The 15,244-nt window shown below is 45.4% G+C and overlaps 1 long non-coding RNA gene across 2 annotated transcripts in view; it reads left to right on the top strand.

Moving 5' to 3' along the window:
- The window catches only part of LOC137644394 (uncharacterized), a 53,589-nt gene extending 50,819 nt beyond the window's left edge, over positions 1-2,770 (top strand). Inside the window, exons 2-3 of one of the 2 annotated variants that reach the window (XR_011045151.1) lie at positions 2,222-2,404; positions 2,703-2,770. This is a non-coding gene — a long non-coding RNA (uncharacterized lncRNA). Of the gene's footprint in view, positions 1-2,221; positions 2,509-2,702 lie in introns of both variants that reach the window. The other variant, XR_011045152.1, reaches the window with a different exon arrangement.
- The last annotated feature ends 12,474 nt before the right edge of the window (positions 2,771-15,244 follow it).

The raw sequence follows: 15,244 nt of genomic DNA, 5'->3' as shown, positions 1-15,244 counted from the left end.
TCTCCGGTGAAGCCGGAGATCCGGTGAAAAAGGACCGTAATAATGAAATTGTGATTAATCATGAAAAAGGTTCGTGTGCATAAGGCCGAAGCCGGAGTCTGAGTGCCGGGTTTCACCGTTGCACTCCAAATATCTGATTAGTTTCCAAACCAATGAGTATCCATTATAGCGGAGTAGAACTCAAGGCGGAGAGGGTGAACGTTCCGAAGAGAACGGAACACGGGTGGCGGCATAAAGCGAGCCCAAAGTAATGACTCATACACGAACGGAACCTATTAATAATGCTAGCTATATTAACAGTAACCACATCAATAAAATGTAAATATCATCAAACGTAATATCATAAACCCGTAGAAGGAGAGGGGGAAGGGATAACTCGTGATCGTATAAAACGGAAAACGCGAAATCCACCTCTTCTTACTCTAGATTAAGAAAGAAAACGAGAAAGGGTAACTCGTAACTGTAGTAACAGAACACGAGAACTCCATGCTCACGCTCTCATGGTTACATTATAAAGAACCAAAAGCACACAATAATATGTTATAAGAATAATAATAAAATTGTAAAAACCAAGAACGAAGAATAACGACAGCAAAACAAATAAATATAAAGATATAGTCTAAAAACGACCACCTTCCCGAGGCGGGTACTTAAACTATAACAAAGCCAAGAACTTTATTCTTCGTTCGTCCAAATTGGACTTGCTAGCAAAAAAATACCATAGTGTAAAAACAATAATAAAATAATGATAATAATAATGGTCATAAATCGTAAGTGATATAACCTAGATGACAGCGTACCAGATGGGCAATATTAACTTGAAATACTAGCGAAGCGAACAACGCCAAAATGGCTGCCGACACCGAGGAAGGCCAAGCTGCTCCCAAAATTAAAATCCACATTACTGGAAAGAGAACAAATGCCCGGTACTGTAAAAAGCTGTCAAAACAAACTATGGTACTTAACATTGGTAAAGGTGAAGTAGCAGCGTCAGTCATGATGAATTAATGCCAAACACGGGAAAAAACACCAAGAGCACAAACAAAAACGAATTAGCGAGCAAGTCCAAAACAGAAGGATATCCTAGAGGTGCGCTCGTGTTAGGTGTCGGTGGCGTGGTCCAAGTGTGGTTTCTAGGGCCTCTGTTACGGCCCTTCCCTTTGATGAAGGAATTATCTAAATGGAAGACAGCCTGTGAATAGTGGTTTTCACATGCCCCTGATGTATACACGACACCCACAAGGTGCTCGCGCGAGGGTAGTAACCTCTGCATTCCGTGCTTTTATCTTTCTCTGGTATTTTTGGAAGATTCATATCAGAAAAGTGTAAAGAAGGACCTTTTCACCGGCCGTCACAGGTCGACCCAGAAATCTGGTTATCAAGTATTCTTAAGTTACCATTTTAAAGATTTTCCATCTTAGGTCATTTGTCATTAGTTTAAAGGAAAATATGGAATGTAATAGTCAAGTGAAAATAAATGGTTCTCAACATGTAGTGCCTGGCACTTAGTTTTCTTGGCACTTGGTATGCTGCACCGAGTTGAGCTGGTATAGAGTTATCCCTTTCCCCTAGTGTGTTATTGGGTCCTTTGATTGGCCAGACAGTACTGTACTACATTGGATCCCTCTGGTTACGACTAAATTTTGCTTTGCCTACACATACACTGAATAGTCTGGTCAATTCTTTCCACATTTTGTTCTATGAATAGAGATAATGTTATTTAAAATCTTTCATCATCATCTCCTCCTACGCCTATTGACGATAGGGACCTCTGTTAGATTTTGCCAGTTCTCATATTTTGAGCTTTTAAATCAATACTTCCCCATTCATCATCTACTTCACACTTCATACTTCTCAGCCATGTATGTCTGGGTCTTCCAACTCTTCTAGTGCCTTGCGGAGCCCAGTTAAAAGTTTTGTGAATTAATCTCTTAGGGAGAGCGAAGAGCATACCCAAATCTTCTCCATTTTAGTCCTATTCTATTGTACCTAGATTGCCTTATAAGTTTTTTTGTCTGAAAACCATTGATTTTTATGCAAATAAATTCATAGCAGTGAGAAATTTTGGTGTATAGTCTCATTAAGTTTCTCTATTAAACATACATAATATATGTAGCTCATTATGAAATGTATGATTATTATGAAAGCATATTTAGTTTTTCTTGAGATAAAGAACTTTGCTTTCATATACAGTAAATGTTCAGTACTGTTTTGATTCCAGGGATGAAGACTTTCTCAGTTTGGGCATTCTCGAAGGCTCTTCCAAGCTATATGCAGATATCTCTGCCACAAACGGTTATGTCCATTTGAAAGACTTGCTTTCAAGAGCTAGGCTTGCATGTATCTTGTGCTGAGCCACGATGTGTTAGTACTTGTCAAGGAGCCAGTTCCAAGAGGGATACAGGTACAGTGCTTTAATGTACAGTTAATTTTTGTCAAAATCATAAGCTGATGTAATAATTTGAAGATAGAGTAGTTTATTTCAAAAGAATGAAACTGCAACAAAAGGTAAATATAATTATTTTCTTCATATCACCACTCCTTCAGATATGTTGATAAAGTGTTTAATTCCTTTGAAAGATACCATGAACATAGCTGTTTACTCTTGTGTGTTTAGAGTATTGATTTGCAAAGCCTAAGGTGCTTTATTAAGCCGTATATTCGATGTTTGTTGGTAGTTAACAGCTGCAAACTTGTTTCAGGTACACTTGGAAACTTGAATATTCTCAACAGCTCTAAATACTCAAAATTTTTATCACGTCAACAACGATGTGGTTACTGTTAATATAGCTAGCATTATTAATAGGTTCCGTTAGTGTACAAGTCATTATTTTGGGATCGCTTTATGCCGACACCCGTAGCTCCGTTCTCTTCGGAACGTTCACCGCCTTGAGTTATACTCCGCTATAATGGATACTCATTGGGTTGGGAACTAGTCAATTATATGGAGTGCAACGGTGAAACCCGGCGCTCAGACTCCGGCTTCGGCCTTATACACGCGAACCTTTTTTCATGATTAATCACCGCCTTGAGTTATACTCCGCTATAATGGATACTCATTGGGTTGGAAACTAGTCAGATATTTGGAGTGCAATGGAGAAATCCGGCACTCAGACTCCAGCTGCGGCCTTATGCACACGAACCTTTTTTCATGAATAATCACAATTTCATTATTATGGTCCTTTTTCACCGAATCTCCGGCTTCACCGGATATCACACAGACGTTCAGCATTGAGGTTAATATTAGCTTACCGCTGTTGTTCACGTTTTCACTATGACGGACCTTTGTCACCGGATCTCCGGTGGCAACAGAGATCACTCAGACGTTCAGAACCGGGGTTAACATTATTTTACCGATGAGGTTTATAGTTACATGTTACGTGGTTACTGGATATTAGTATATTAGTTTGTAGCTCTAGCTAACAATTTTGAAAATCATATTAGTCACACATAATTAATGTTATTTATTTCTATTGATTCATCTGTTCACTGACCAGTCTCAAGGAACAGTAAATGGCCTCTCATGGCATGGTTGGTTTCAACCTGGCTTTTCATTAGAAGGGGCTAGCGTTCGATCCCAAGTACTGAGTAGAAATTTATTTCTATTTGAACACGATGTTGTATGGATATTTATCCATATATTTACATATTTATAATTAAATATATGCATAAATATAGACATATGTATTATATACATGTACAAATATATACATGAACATATATATTATTATTTATAGATAAGTTGGTTGATCCCAGCCTGTGAATAGGATCACTAACCAGTGTTTCAAGGAACATCCAGACTTATGTCTCTTTTCTTTTACAGAAGGTCCGTCTACATGGTATGGTTCCCGGAGTCATGCACGCTCTGCTACGAGCTATCCTCCCTACTCCTGACCAATGATGTAATTTGGTTCTAATTTGTTTCTTTTTGGGATCCTTTGGCGATGATTTAATTTGTTCTGGATTTATGTATACATTGCTTATTGAGGAGAACGGTCTTCTCCTTCATCACTAATCCCCTCACTTCTTTCAGGATGATGATGAATCTCTCCGGCCTGCAAGAGCGGCTCTCCGCCCTTGGGTATCAAGTTTTGGAAGGAATGCTCTATCTGGCGGACCCTATCTCCTCGGCGTGTCCTCTCTAGGGTTGGACGTCGACCCCATGGACGGGCAGGTAGGTGGTGATGAATTTTGAGCCTTCAGCTTTGCCATTATCTGCGTCACCGGCCTAGGACCCTCAAAGGATCCTGATGTTCATATTACCTTGCATAAAACCGTGACTGCTAAAAGTCAGGGATAGGGTTAAAGAGCAGATACAACACATTCTAGGGCAAGCCAAGGAGCTATGACGGAGCTCAAAGATATGGTGGCGAATCTGATCCGTTCAGGAACTCGGATGTCTCCCCCTACAGCCCCAGACGCATCGAAGTAACCTCCTTCGATAAAAACAACACAGAAATTTGCCATACATGTCCCATATATAGATGGTACCATAACTCTGGAGGTCCTAGAATTTACTCCCGGGGACTAGAATTCCCATTCAACGGATTCGTTCGATTGAAAGAGCATGCCTTGGTTAGGTTAGACAAAGTACCGAAGGTAACGGTAATATTTCCTAAAGAGCAGTCCCAATCTGTCTGGACCAGGATGTTGTCGGTCTGGGGGTACGCTAATTCCAAGCTCACCCCACACAATGGGGCCTACGCCATATCTACAACTGCTCTCACCTTGACTATTACAGATAAATTGACAGGTCTTACTATTCAAGCTGACAAAGAAGGTTCGGCCATGCTGGCTCTTAAAGAGACGGACCCCACCTCGGGGAGTCCCTAGCCTCGATTTATCCCACTGAGACTTTGTTTCGGATATTCACGAAGAACCAATCTCTGTCCTACCAATTCGACCTACACGCTTTGTGGTCTGCTCGGGTTAGTTGTAGGAAATAAGTTCTGTCTAAGGCCTCTATAAGACATGAACCGAACAGGCTGATAGCTTCCTCCTGCTGGGGTAAAACCCTCTTCCCTCAGGAGGTGAACAAGGTTCTACAAGATGATACGAGAGCAAACCAAAATTGCAGGTGAGGCGGGGCCTCACTGCTAAAAAGAAGGTCGAAGACCAAAAGCAAGCTTTCTTCAAGAAGAAGCAGAGAGTTACCCTCTACAAAACGAACCAGGGTCACTGCCATTAATAGTCAGTTACCCACTCGTCATCACAGTCTTCCTCTGATTCGACGTCTATGCATCCGAATCCCCCTCATCAGGTGGTCTACCTCACTGATTCCCCAGGTACACAGCCCAACCCCGTTTGGATGTCCTCGCCTGCATACAGCCCTAGCTCCGAACCCTCAGGTTCCTCTCGTGGACACCAGAGAGGAAGCTACAGGAGTAGAAGACAGTTCTGCCATCGAGGCGGACCTAGAAAAAAGGGGGCTCGGGAAAGGAAAGAACCTAGATTCACTCCCTCACAACGGGGTGGTCCCGGTAGGAGAGAGACTTTACAACTTTCGAGACCATTGGACCTTCGGTCCGTAGGCTCATAGCATAATCTCTAAAGGTTTGGGGTGGAAATGGCCACAAGGTCCTCCTCCTCCACCAGTGACCTTCTCCCAGAAATCCACTCCCATCCTGAAAGAGTACACCACAGGGTTACTCAAGAAGAAAGCAATCAAACGGGACCGATCACTGAAGTTCCAAGGCCGCCTGTTCACAATTCCGAAGAAAGGCTCGTCGGCATTAAGAGTGGACCTGGACTTGTCAAAGCTAAACTCTTACATTCTCTGGAACAAACTCTTACATTCTCTGCGACAAGTTCCGGATGTTGACTATCTCTCAGGTACGGACCTTACTTCCCCGTGGGGCCGTCACCACCTCTGTCGATCTTACCGACGACTATTATCATGTGCCTATAGCTCGAAACTTCTCTTCTTATCTGGGTTTCTGCCTAGGCAGGAAAGCCTTTGCGTTCAAGACATGCCCTTCGGCCTTAACATTGATCCCAGGATATTCACGAAACTGGGAGAGACAGTGTTAGAACAACTCGGGAACCAAGAGTTACAGATCATTGCTTATCTGGACAGTTGGCTCATTTGGGCCCGGTCGGCCATAGAAGGCAACAGAGCTACGAAGGAAGTACTTCGATTTCTCGACAACCTGTGATTTCGGGTCAATCTCCAAAAGTCTCGCCTGCAACCATCAGGCCACTTAGAATGGTTAGCCATTCAGTGGGACCTTTCGAAGCACACGTTGTCTCTCCCTTCCAAAAAGGTAAGAGGAATAGCTTCCAAGATCAAGAATTTTCTCAAACACAAATAGGTGTCCAGAAGAGCCTTAGAAAGTATCATCGGCCTTCTCCAATTCACTTCAGTAACAGATCTCCTATTAAAAGCCAAACACAAAGACATCAATCGAGTTTGGAGAAAGAGAGCTACAGTACCTTTAAGAGACAAGGTCTCGAAGATCCCCTCTTGTCTTGAAAATGAGACTACGCCCATGGTCTGAACCGAAGAACCTCTCCAAATCGGTTCTTCTACAATTCCCACCTCCACAAGTGACATTCCATACAGCCGCGTCTCTAAGTGGATGGGGGGATTACTCCGAACATCAGATGTTTCAGGGCTCTTGGTTACCCGCCATGAAACAGTCCCATATCAATGTTCCCGAAGCCATGGCAGTGTTCTTGACCCTGAAGAGACTTTCTCCTCCGAGGTCGACCCACATCAGAGTAGTGTCAGACAGCACAGACGTAGTACACTGCGTCAACAGGGGAGGATCCAAGTCACCCAACCTGAATCGGATCCTGGGCACTATCTTCTCCTGGGCAACAGAAAAGAAATGGTTCCTGTCAGCACCTCACCCAGCGGGAGTCCAGAATGTGAGAGCGGACTCACTAGCCAGGACGAAACCACTGGAGTCAGAATGGTCTCTAGACATAATCTCATTCCGGTGGATACTCAGGCTGGTTCCGGGCCTCCAGGTAGATCTATTCGCAACTCAGATGAATCACAAACTTCCTTGTTATGTGACCCCAACCCTGGACCCTCAGACTTATGCCATGGACACATTATCCCGGGATTGGAACCATTAGAAGATTTACCTATTTCCCCCAGTGAATCTTCTAATGAAACTTTTACACTAACTACGCTCCTTCTGAGGGGCAGTGGCTTTAGTACCACCTCACTGGCCAAAGAACAGTTGGTTTCCTCTCCTCCTCGAGTTGAAACTCCGTCCCTTCCGGATCCCGTTCCCCAAACTGACCCAAGTAATCCAAACTCACTGTGTCAGATTACTCAAGGATAGCCAAAACTCTAACTTTGTGGACTACAGGAAGTTTGCAGCTCGTAGAGACGCGAACATTGAACCGGAAAACGATCTCTTTATCGAATCAGACAAAAGGGACTCGACAAGTCGCCAATATGATTCGGCCGTTAACAACTAGCAGATTCCCTAAGAGTTCAGACCATACTCGTATGTCTCCAAATATAGCCATCTCTTTCTTGAGGTTCCTATTTGGCAAAGGCCTAACAGTTAGCACTTTAACCACCATCAAGTCAGCTTTGAAGAAGATCTTCCTTGTTGGGTTTAACATTAACCTAGCTGATTCCTATTTCTCATCTGTTCCAAAAACATGTGCTTGCTTCAACCTTCGGTTCGGCCACAAAAGGACTCTTGGTCTCTGAACGGTGTCCTCAAACTTGCGACGAACACGGACAATGAATCCTGCTCTTATATCACTCTTCTTAGGAAGACTTTATTTCTAACGGCTTTGGCCTCAGGTGATGGAATATCAGAACTAGCAGCTCTCTCACGAAACCCGGAAAACATAGATTTCCTCCCTTCAGCCGCAGTACTCCTTTCTCCAGACAAAGCTTTCCTAGCTAAAAAATGAGGATCCGCAAAGTAGGTGCTCCCCTCGGAAGATTATTCTTCTTAACCAGGATCTTTTCTCCGTGTCCAGTCACTACTCTCAAGGCCTTTTTAACTAGAACTGCCACCCGCTCGCCTGGCCCCTTGGTTATCAGGGAACAAGGAGGTACTACTGTATTTCCATTCACGGTATCGGGCAACAAATCCTCTACTTCTTTAAACATACTAATCCGGAATCATTTCCCCAGGCTCATGATATACGGACAGTAGATACCTCCATCAATTACTTCCAAAACAGGGACTTTGATGATTTAAAAAAAAAAAAAAAAAAAAAAATATACGGGTTGGCAATCCCCTATGGTTGTCAAACGCCACTATCTAAAGATCTTACAGGCCCTTCTTCCTTTCTTCCATCTCTTCTCTTCTCTTCTCCCTACTACCCGCCACTTACACCACGTCGCCACTCTCCTGGGTAGTTTGTTAGCCCTATGATATTTGCCAGGTTTAATTCCTATGGTTTAACTGTTATTGTAGTTACCGTTCCTTTAATGTTTAGATATGCTTAGACATGTAAGGTTTGATGTCTTTTGCGATTCGACACTCAATTGATTCCTTGTCGTCATAGTTATTTAGCCTTACGTTCCCTATGTCATTTGGCTAGTTGGTAATTGGACGTTTACTTACATTATTATACAGGTATTATATTATTGTCGTACATGGTGATTGTATTCTCCTCATTATGTTATTACTTTATTGGGCTTGGAAGGCATTCTCTGGTACATTTTCACCGGCCGTCACAGGTCGACCCAGAAAAGGGATTTTGACGAAGGAAAAATCTATTTCTGGGAAGAGACTTGTGACGCCCGGTGAAACCCTTCCCGATTATTTTTGTACGGACCCACCCTTTCCTTGCCAAGCCATATGTTCTTGCAGAAGGATGACCTAGAAGGCGTTCGTGTGGGTGATGGGGGCGTGGTACAAGTGTGGTTTCTGGGCTCTTTGTTACGGCCCTTCCCTTTGATGAAGGAGTTATCTAATTGGAAGACAGCCTGTGAATAGTGGGTTTCACACGCCCCTGATGTATACACGACACTCACGAGGTGCTCGTGCGAGGGTAGTAACCTCAGCATTCCATGCTTTTATTTTTCTCTGGTATATTTGGAAGTTTTATATCAGAAAAGGTAGAAAGAAGGACTTTTCACCGGGCGTCACAGGTCTCTCCCCAGAAATAGATTTTTCCTTTGTCAAAATCTCTTTTGTTTTCAGGCTAGCTGGCAAATCTCTTTGTATTGGGAAAATGTTTTCGTAATACGAGGCAAAAAAAATAATCTCGTTTCGCATCATGAAAATTTTGTATGCAGATACATCCGTATCAAGAGGTATTGCTATTTCTTAGCAATCATTAACCGCATGCCAGCCTCATATGTCTCGGTTTTTTTCAAGCTTCGTCTCTATTGAAAGTCACCTCCTCTTTTCTTCAACATCAATAACATTCTTGGGACCCATGACTAATGCTGCCTGAGTTGAATAATGCAACTGGATAATTATAAGCACAAAAGGGAAATCGTCAACATGAATTCAATGTGAACAAAAGTGCTGCTGAAACAAAATGTTTGACGAACACCGATACTAGATGCATGATATAAAAAATACTGACCTATAGGATACAGTTTTACGTCACGGGAATTTTAGAATTAGTTTCTTGGTGGCCAGGCGAGTGTCGCTTCGTATCATGAGGGTTTTTAAGTAGTACTGTATTAAGGGAAAAAATCTTATCTCTTTTTGAACCATGAATTTTTGTATTTAGTACAGACTATCTAGAGGTATCACTGTACTAGGGCCTTATGTGGGGTTACATTAGCAGAGCTTGTACTTGCACGCACCACATTATCCTGAGGAGAATCATCAATCATGATAATGTCCTGTAGGTGATTTTCTTATTTATCCTTCCTTTCCCTTGAGTGATAATGGGAATAGTAGGAGTCTAGATTACTCCTATCGTAAAAGCGGTCTTTTCCGGTCTTTTCTATGCCTAGATCGAGAGACAGAGGAGGTGAAATCTCTCTCAGAACTCGTTCTATGAGGCGCGAGAGAGTACTTGGTACCCTGTTCTTCTGAACGTCTGCGGCGAGGACCACGTCTGTCATCTGCCAGATCATTCATCTACATCTGATGTAGGGGTAATTCTTGGAAAGGAATTTTCTGCACCCTGAATCTGCTTTCTGTGCCTAAAAGAATTTCCCATTAAAGAATAGCGTTCTGAAGAACGCCTGTCCTAGTAGTTTTAATCATCAGACAGATTGAAAGAACGGAGTCTATCCGGACAATTAAGGTTTTGTCTCTAGCTTAAGACAGGGTTTCTTATCTGCGTAGGGAGAGGTTCTATCTCTTCGGTCCATGGCTGAGAGTTTATAAAACTCTTGTGGGACTCTCTATGGTTTGTTTTTTACTATCCGATAGCCATTTTCTTAGCATCATTATGACATGGAGGAATACACACTCGCATCAAGATGACGTGTTCAGTGACGTCATGACACTCGGGAGTGACAACTTGCTTGGACCTGTCGGCCTGCCTATTCTAGAACCTCCTGCACAGCGAAGGTGGCACATTCAGTGATGTCATCATGTTTTGATTTGTCTGCACATTCAGATTTAAGAATCTGAACGTTTGGTTGGACGGCATTCTTGGACGAAATTCTAGGGTTGGCAGAAATAGTTACACTCCACTCTCCAGCATTAGGAAGCTTGGGAGGAGAGGCCTCTTGGACCATGAAGGTACTGTCAAATCTGGTGAGAGGGGACACTGCTGAAGCAGTCCTACCACCGTCATAGTACATAGATGACGAATCTCTTGATTCATCCCGGGAGATCTCTATGGCGAAGACCTGTAAGCATACAAGGCAAACCTTTATCGGTAGAATGAGTTGGCGATTGGTAATCAGGATCTGCCAATAAGGCCACCTCAATACAGGGAGAAATGACAGGCTCAACTCTAAGATGCTTCTACTGTTCCTATCAGAGATGCTTCTACTGTTTTTATTGGAAACACTTTTAATGGTAACATCTTGTCTGCATAATCAGAAAGGTATAACTCCTCACTCTGTGCAATTGTGGGGCTGAGGGGGATCTAGACTAGGCAGCATAGTTTGAAATACAGTAGAAGCATCTTGTGTATCTGGCTCAGGGAGCGCAACTGCCTTAGTCAGGGGATCAGCAATAAGAACAGGTTCAATTTCGTAATGCTCATTACTGACACTGGGAGAAAATATGTTCATGAAATTAGGGCCATAGTCCTCTGTGACAGAAACCTCAGAGGGATTCTGACACAGAATTTGGATGGGGGAGAACGTTTAATGCCACACACACCTTGTGTTTCTTCTCGCCACTTTGCGAGAGAAATGAAGGTGAATGATCGCTCTTGGCTTGCTTCTTCCTACAAGAATATCTATCCCATTGGGAGGATGACCATACAATACTCGCATGGAGATTCTACTGAACATCTCTTACCTCTACACCCGGGCATACCGGGGTGAGGATCTGCATCTATCCTACTCATAAAGGTTCCTCAAGGGTGACCATTACGGCCCGGACAGGAACGCATTGAGGTTGACATAGTCGAAAGGTACCCATTCTATATGGGAAATATTTACCATTTAAGTGACAATGTCCTGACACAAGCATAAACAAAAATAAGGGTGATGAGTGGGTGATGCGATTGTCTGATCGTAGGAGTGAAGGCAGGGACGTCCTACTACCTCCACTGCCAGAAGTGGTGTGACTAAACACTTGGGACAAGCGTAACCCGTCATAGCATAGCATAGTGCAATCTACCATTATTTTTTTTTTCTTTTTTTTTCTGGCCATAAGAAATAAAACCAGAAGTGACCATATTAAAGGACTTAAGAAGTTTGTATCCGCATAGGAATAAACTACAAAGTACAGTAGATACAGAAATCCATGGTATGTCTTTTTAATAATTTTTTTGGTTAAAGTGATGTGGTCTTCAAAGGAGCCCTTGGGCTTATAGAATCCTGCTTTTCCAAGTAGAATTATAGTTTAGCTAGCTATTAATGATGATAATGATAATATGCTAGAGCATGGAATCAATAAGACATAAATACCAAAGAAATATATCTACTTGGTATGTAGGAGACCCATAAGTTCAGGCTTTCACAGCACCACACTAGTTAGAAATAGTATAGTCATGCACGGTGTCCTAGAATGGAACCATCCTCTCTGTTGACTGCCAGTATCCCTATGCCACTACAAATCCTCAATCACCATTTGTTCCGACACATATACAAACCTTCGCTATTTATGGGGTATTACTTTAGGTAACGCTGAAAACCAGCCAAGACAATTTTAGTGAGGGATAATTACCCCATCCGCTAGTTAGCGGAAAGGGGGTTGGGGTAGACTAGCTACCCCGCTCACTCACACCTGTCGGTTGAGTAACCACTTTTTGCTTTGGGCTCGGTAGAGTGCAGACTCTCTCTCCCGTTAAACAAACTGCCTTGACTTTTTTACTTTTCCTTTTTCTTTTGTGTGTATCGGTGTGTGTATGGTTATTGTCCCGCTATGTGGACATGTCCAGGGATTGAAGGCCGCCGCTGCGGCACTTTCATGTCATCCGTGGAGACGGACCCACACCCTTTATGCCCGGCTTGCCGGGGAACTCGGTGTTCGCGGGACAACACCTGTTCAGAGTGTAGGGAGTGGCCTGCCTCCCAGTGGGAGAGGTTTGCGCGTAAGATGATGATGATTTCTAAATGCAAATCTTCGCTTTCGGGGTCTTCCTCGAAATTGAAGAAATCGCGGGCTTCTGCTTCCTCTACACCCAAATCTCTGCCCGATGCTAATCCTCAACCAGGCCCTTCTGGGGCACGGTCGAGCAGTAGCGCAGGGCTTGTGACTCCAGGTCAACCCTGTGGGATAGACGAGGGCGGCGGTGCCCCTAGTGAGTCTGCTCCTTCTCTTCCCCCAGGGAGCGCCTGTTCTTTTCCAGACCTTGTGTCTTTATGGCCATCGCTGGGCGTCGATGGTCCCCCTACGAAGGAAGTTCTCCTCGAACTCCTCCAAAGGGGAGCAGAGAGAAGGCGGTCATCTCCTTCCTCTGCGGAGGTCGATCCTCCTCTTCTGGGCGCAGGCGTTGTTGCCTGTCGGTCAGGCCGAGAGTCTGGTTCCGACGCCGAGGAGTTAGCTAACCCACCAGGGGTGGTGGCAGGGCTCTCTCCAAGGCAAGCTTCCCATTCCGGGGAACATATCTCTTGATCGCGAGAGAAGATTGCCTGTGCGTCGGCAATCACCTTACGCTTTAGGTTCTCCGCCAGGGGCGGAAAGAGAAACTAGTTATAAGCGCAGTTCTCCTTCGGGCGAGCTCTCCTCCCCTGCGGAGGAATTATCTGTTGACCTTAATCAGTCTCCCCCTCGGGTGGAGTTTGTTGAACGCTCCTCTCTGGAGGTTCGTAGAGTGGAGGGGTGGGTAACCCCTCTCCATCCCGGACGTTCTCCTCCTCGGGCTGTGAGGAGATGTCTTTTTGAACCTGCTGGTTCTCCTCACATTGACGCTTCGGGGTCTCGTGACGATCACCCTTTGGGCTGGCGTGATCGTGAGTCTTCGGGTTCTAATCATGTTGATCCTGCGGGTTCTCATGACAGTAGGAGTCCTTCGGGTCTCTGTCGCGCTGAACCTTCGGGCTCTCACGACTTGAAACCTTTGGGTTTCTGTTACGCTGAACCCTCGGGTTTTCGTAACGACGGTAACGTTGAACCTCCGGGTTCTCGTACTGTCATGTCACGTTGATCCTTCGAGATCTCGTGACAGAGGAACCCCGATTCCTCGTTATGTTGACCTTTCGGGCTCTCGTAACCTGAGTTACGCTGAACCCTTGGGCTCTCGTAACTCTAGTTGCAGTAACACTTTGGTGTATCGTAACGGAGAAACTCCGGTTTCTCGTTGCGTTGATCCTTCAGGTTCGCGCAACACAGTTCACGATGAACTTTTCGGTTCTCGTGACCAGAGTCATTCTTTTTATGACAGAGAGTTTTCAAACTCTCGTGTTGATCGTTCGCGCTCACACAACACAAGCTATCGTGAACCCTTGGATGAGCGTAGCAGTGAGTTCTCTCACCAACCTGAGAGCTCTCATGCTCACGACAAAGTTGGCGCGCACGGCCAAATTGGCGCGCACGACCGACTTGGCGCGCATGACCGAATCGGCGTGCACGACGACTTGGCGCGCATGACCGAATCGGCGTGCACGATCGACTTGGCGCGCACGACCGTCTTGGCGCACGCAAACAAAATGGCGATCATGGCACGCTCTATACGCGAACATCCTGTTGCGCGCCATGCGCGCGAACAACACACTGCGCGCCATGTGCGCGAAAAACACACTGCACGCCATGCGTGCGAGCAACCTTATGCGCGGCAGGTGCGCGAACAACCTCATGCGCTCCCCGAGCGCGAACAACCTCATGCGCTCCACGAGCGCGAAAAAGGTGCACGCAATCGGGGAGGGCGCGCGCACGAGCTTCCTTCCGCCTACCAACAGTTCGGCGCAAGGGCGCACGACCATCTTGGTGCTCACAATCAGTCTCTCGAGCCCCTTAGGCCTCAACAGAGACAACAGTCGCCTGCGCGACCGAGCCCAGACCCTATCCCGAAGGGTAGGCCTGTGCCGATCTTGCCTGTAGGGAAGCCTCCATCAGACAAGAGGGTTAGGAAACCTGCCAAGGTTCCTAAACCCAGGAAGCAGTTCTTTCCTAAGGACCTTCCCCTTAGTTCCTAAGGAGCCCGTGACCCCCCCGAGGCTTAGCACCTTTTTCAATGTAATGCGCCAAGCCCTGAAGGGAGTCATTCCCCACTCCCAGTCCTTAGGTGACACCTAGGATTCCCTTGTCACCTCCTCTCTTCCCAGGGTCCTCTCCTCCCTCCGGTCCTAGGAGGAGTTCGGAAGTTCCCGCACAGGCGGGTCCTTCAGGCAAGGCGAGACGGTTATCCCCGCACAGGCGGGTCCTTCAGGCAAGGTGAGACGGTTATTCCCGCACAGGCGGGTCCTTCAGGCAAGGCGAGACGGTTATCCCCTTGCAAAAAACCTCTGGAGGAGATTAGGCATGAACCTCAGGGTAGCCCCTTGCAGTTCAAGGCACCACAGGCTAGGCCAAAGGGGAAAAGGAAAAGGATTTGTCCTTGGCCCCCTAAGGAGGATAGGGTTACTTCCTATGGAGACTCCTTCCGTCCTTTACCGGTCGAGATGGTGTCTAAGGAGGCATGACCTGTAACTGGACCCGTACGGCAATGGTCTTACATTCCACCTTAGCCGACGGAGTCCACTAGGCCCTTGGGGACAGAGGACCTCCGGCCTCGTGGGAGGGAACCG

The sequence above is a fragment of the Palaemon carinicauda genome, chromosome 1 (genome assembly GCF_036898095.1).
Source record: "Palaemon carinicauda isolate YSFRI2023 chromosome 1, ASM3689809v2, whole genome shotgun sequence".
NCBI lineage: Eukaryota > Metazoa > Arthropoda > Malacostraca > Decapoda > Palaemonidae > Palaemon > Palaemon carinicauda.
This window is presented reverse-complemented; position numbering and strand designations above follow the sequence as displayed.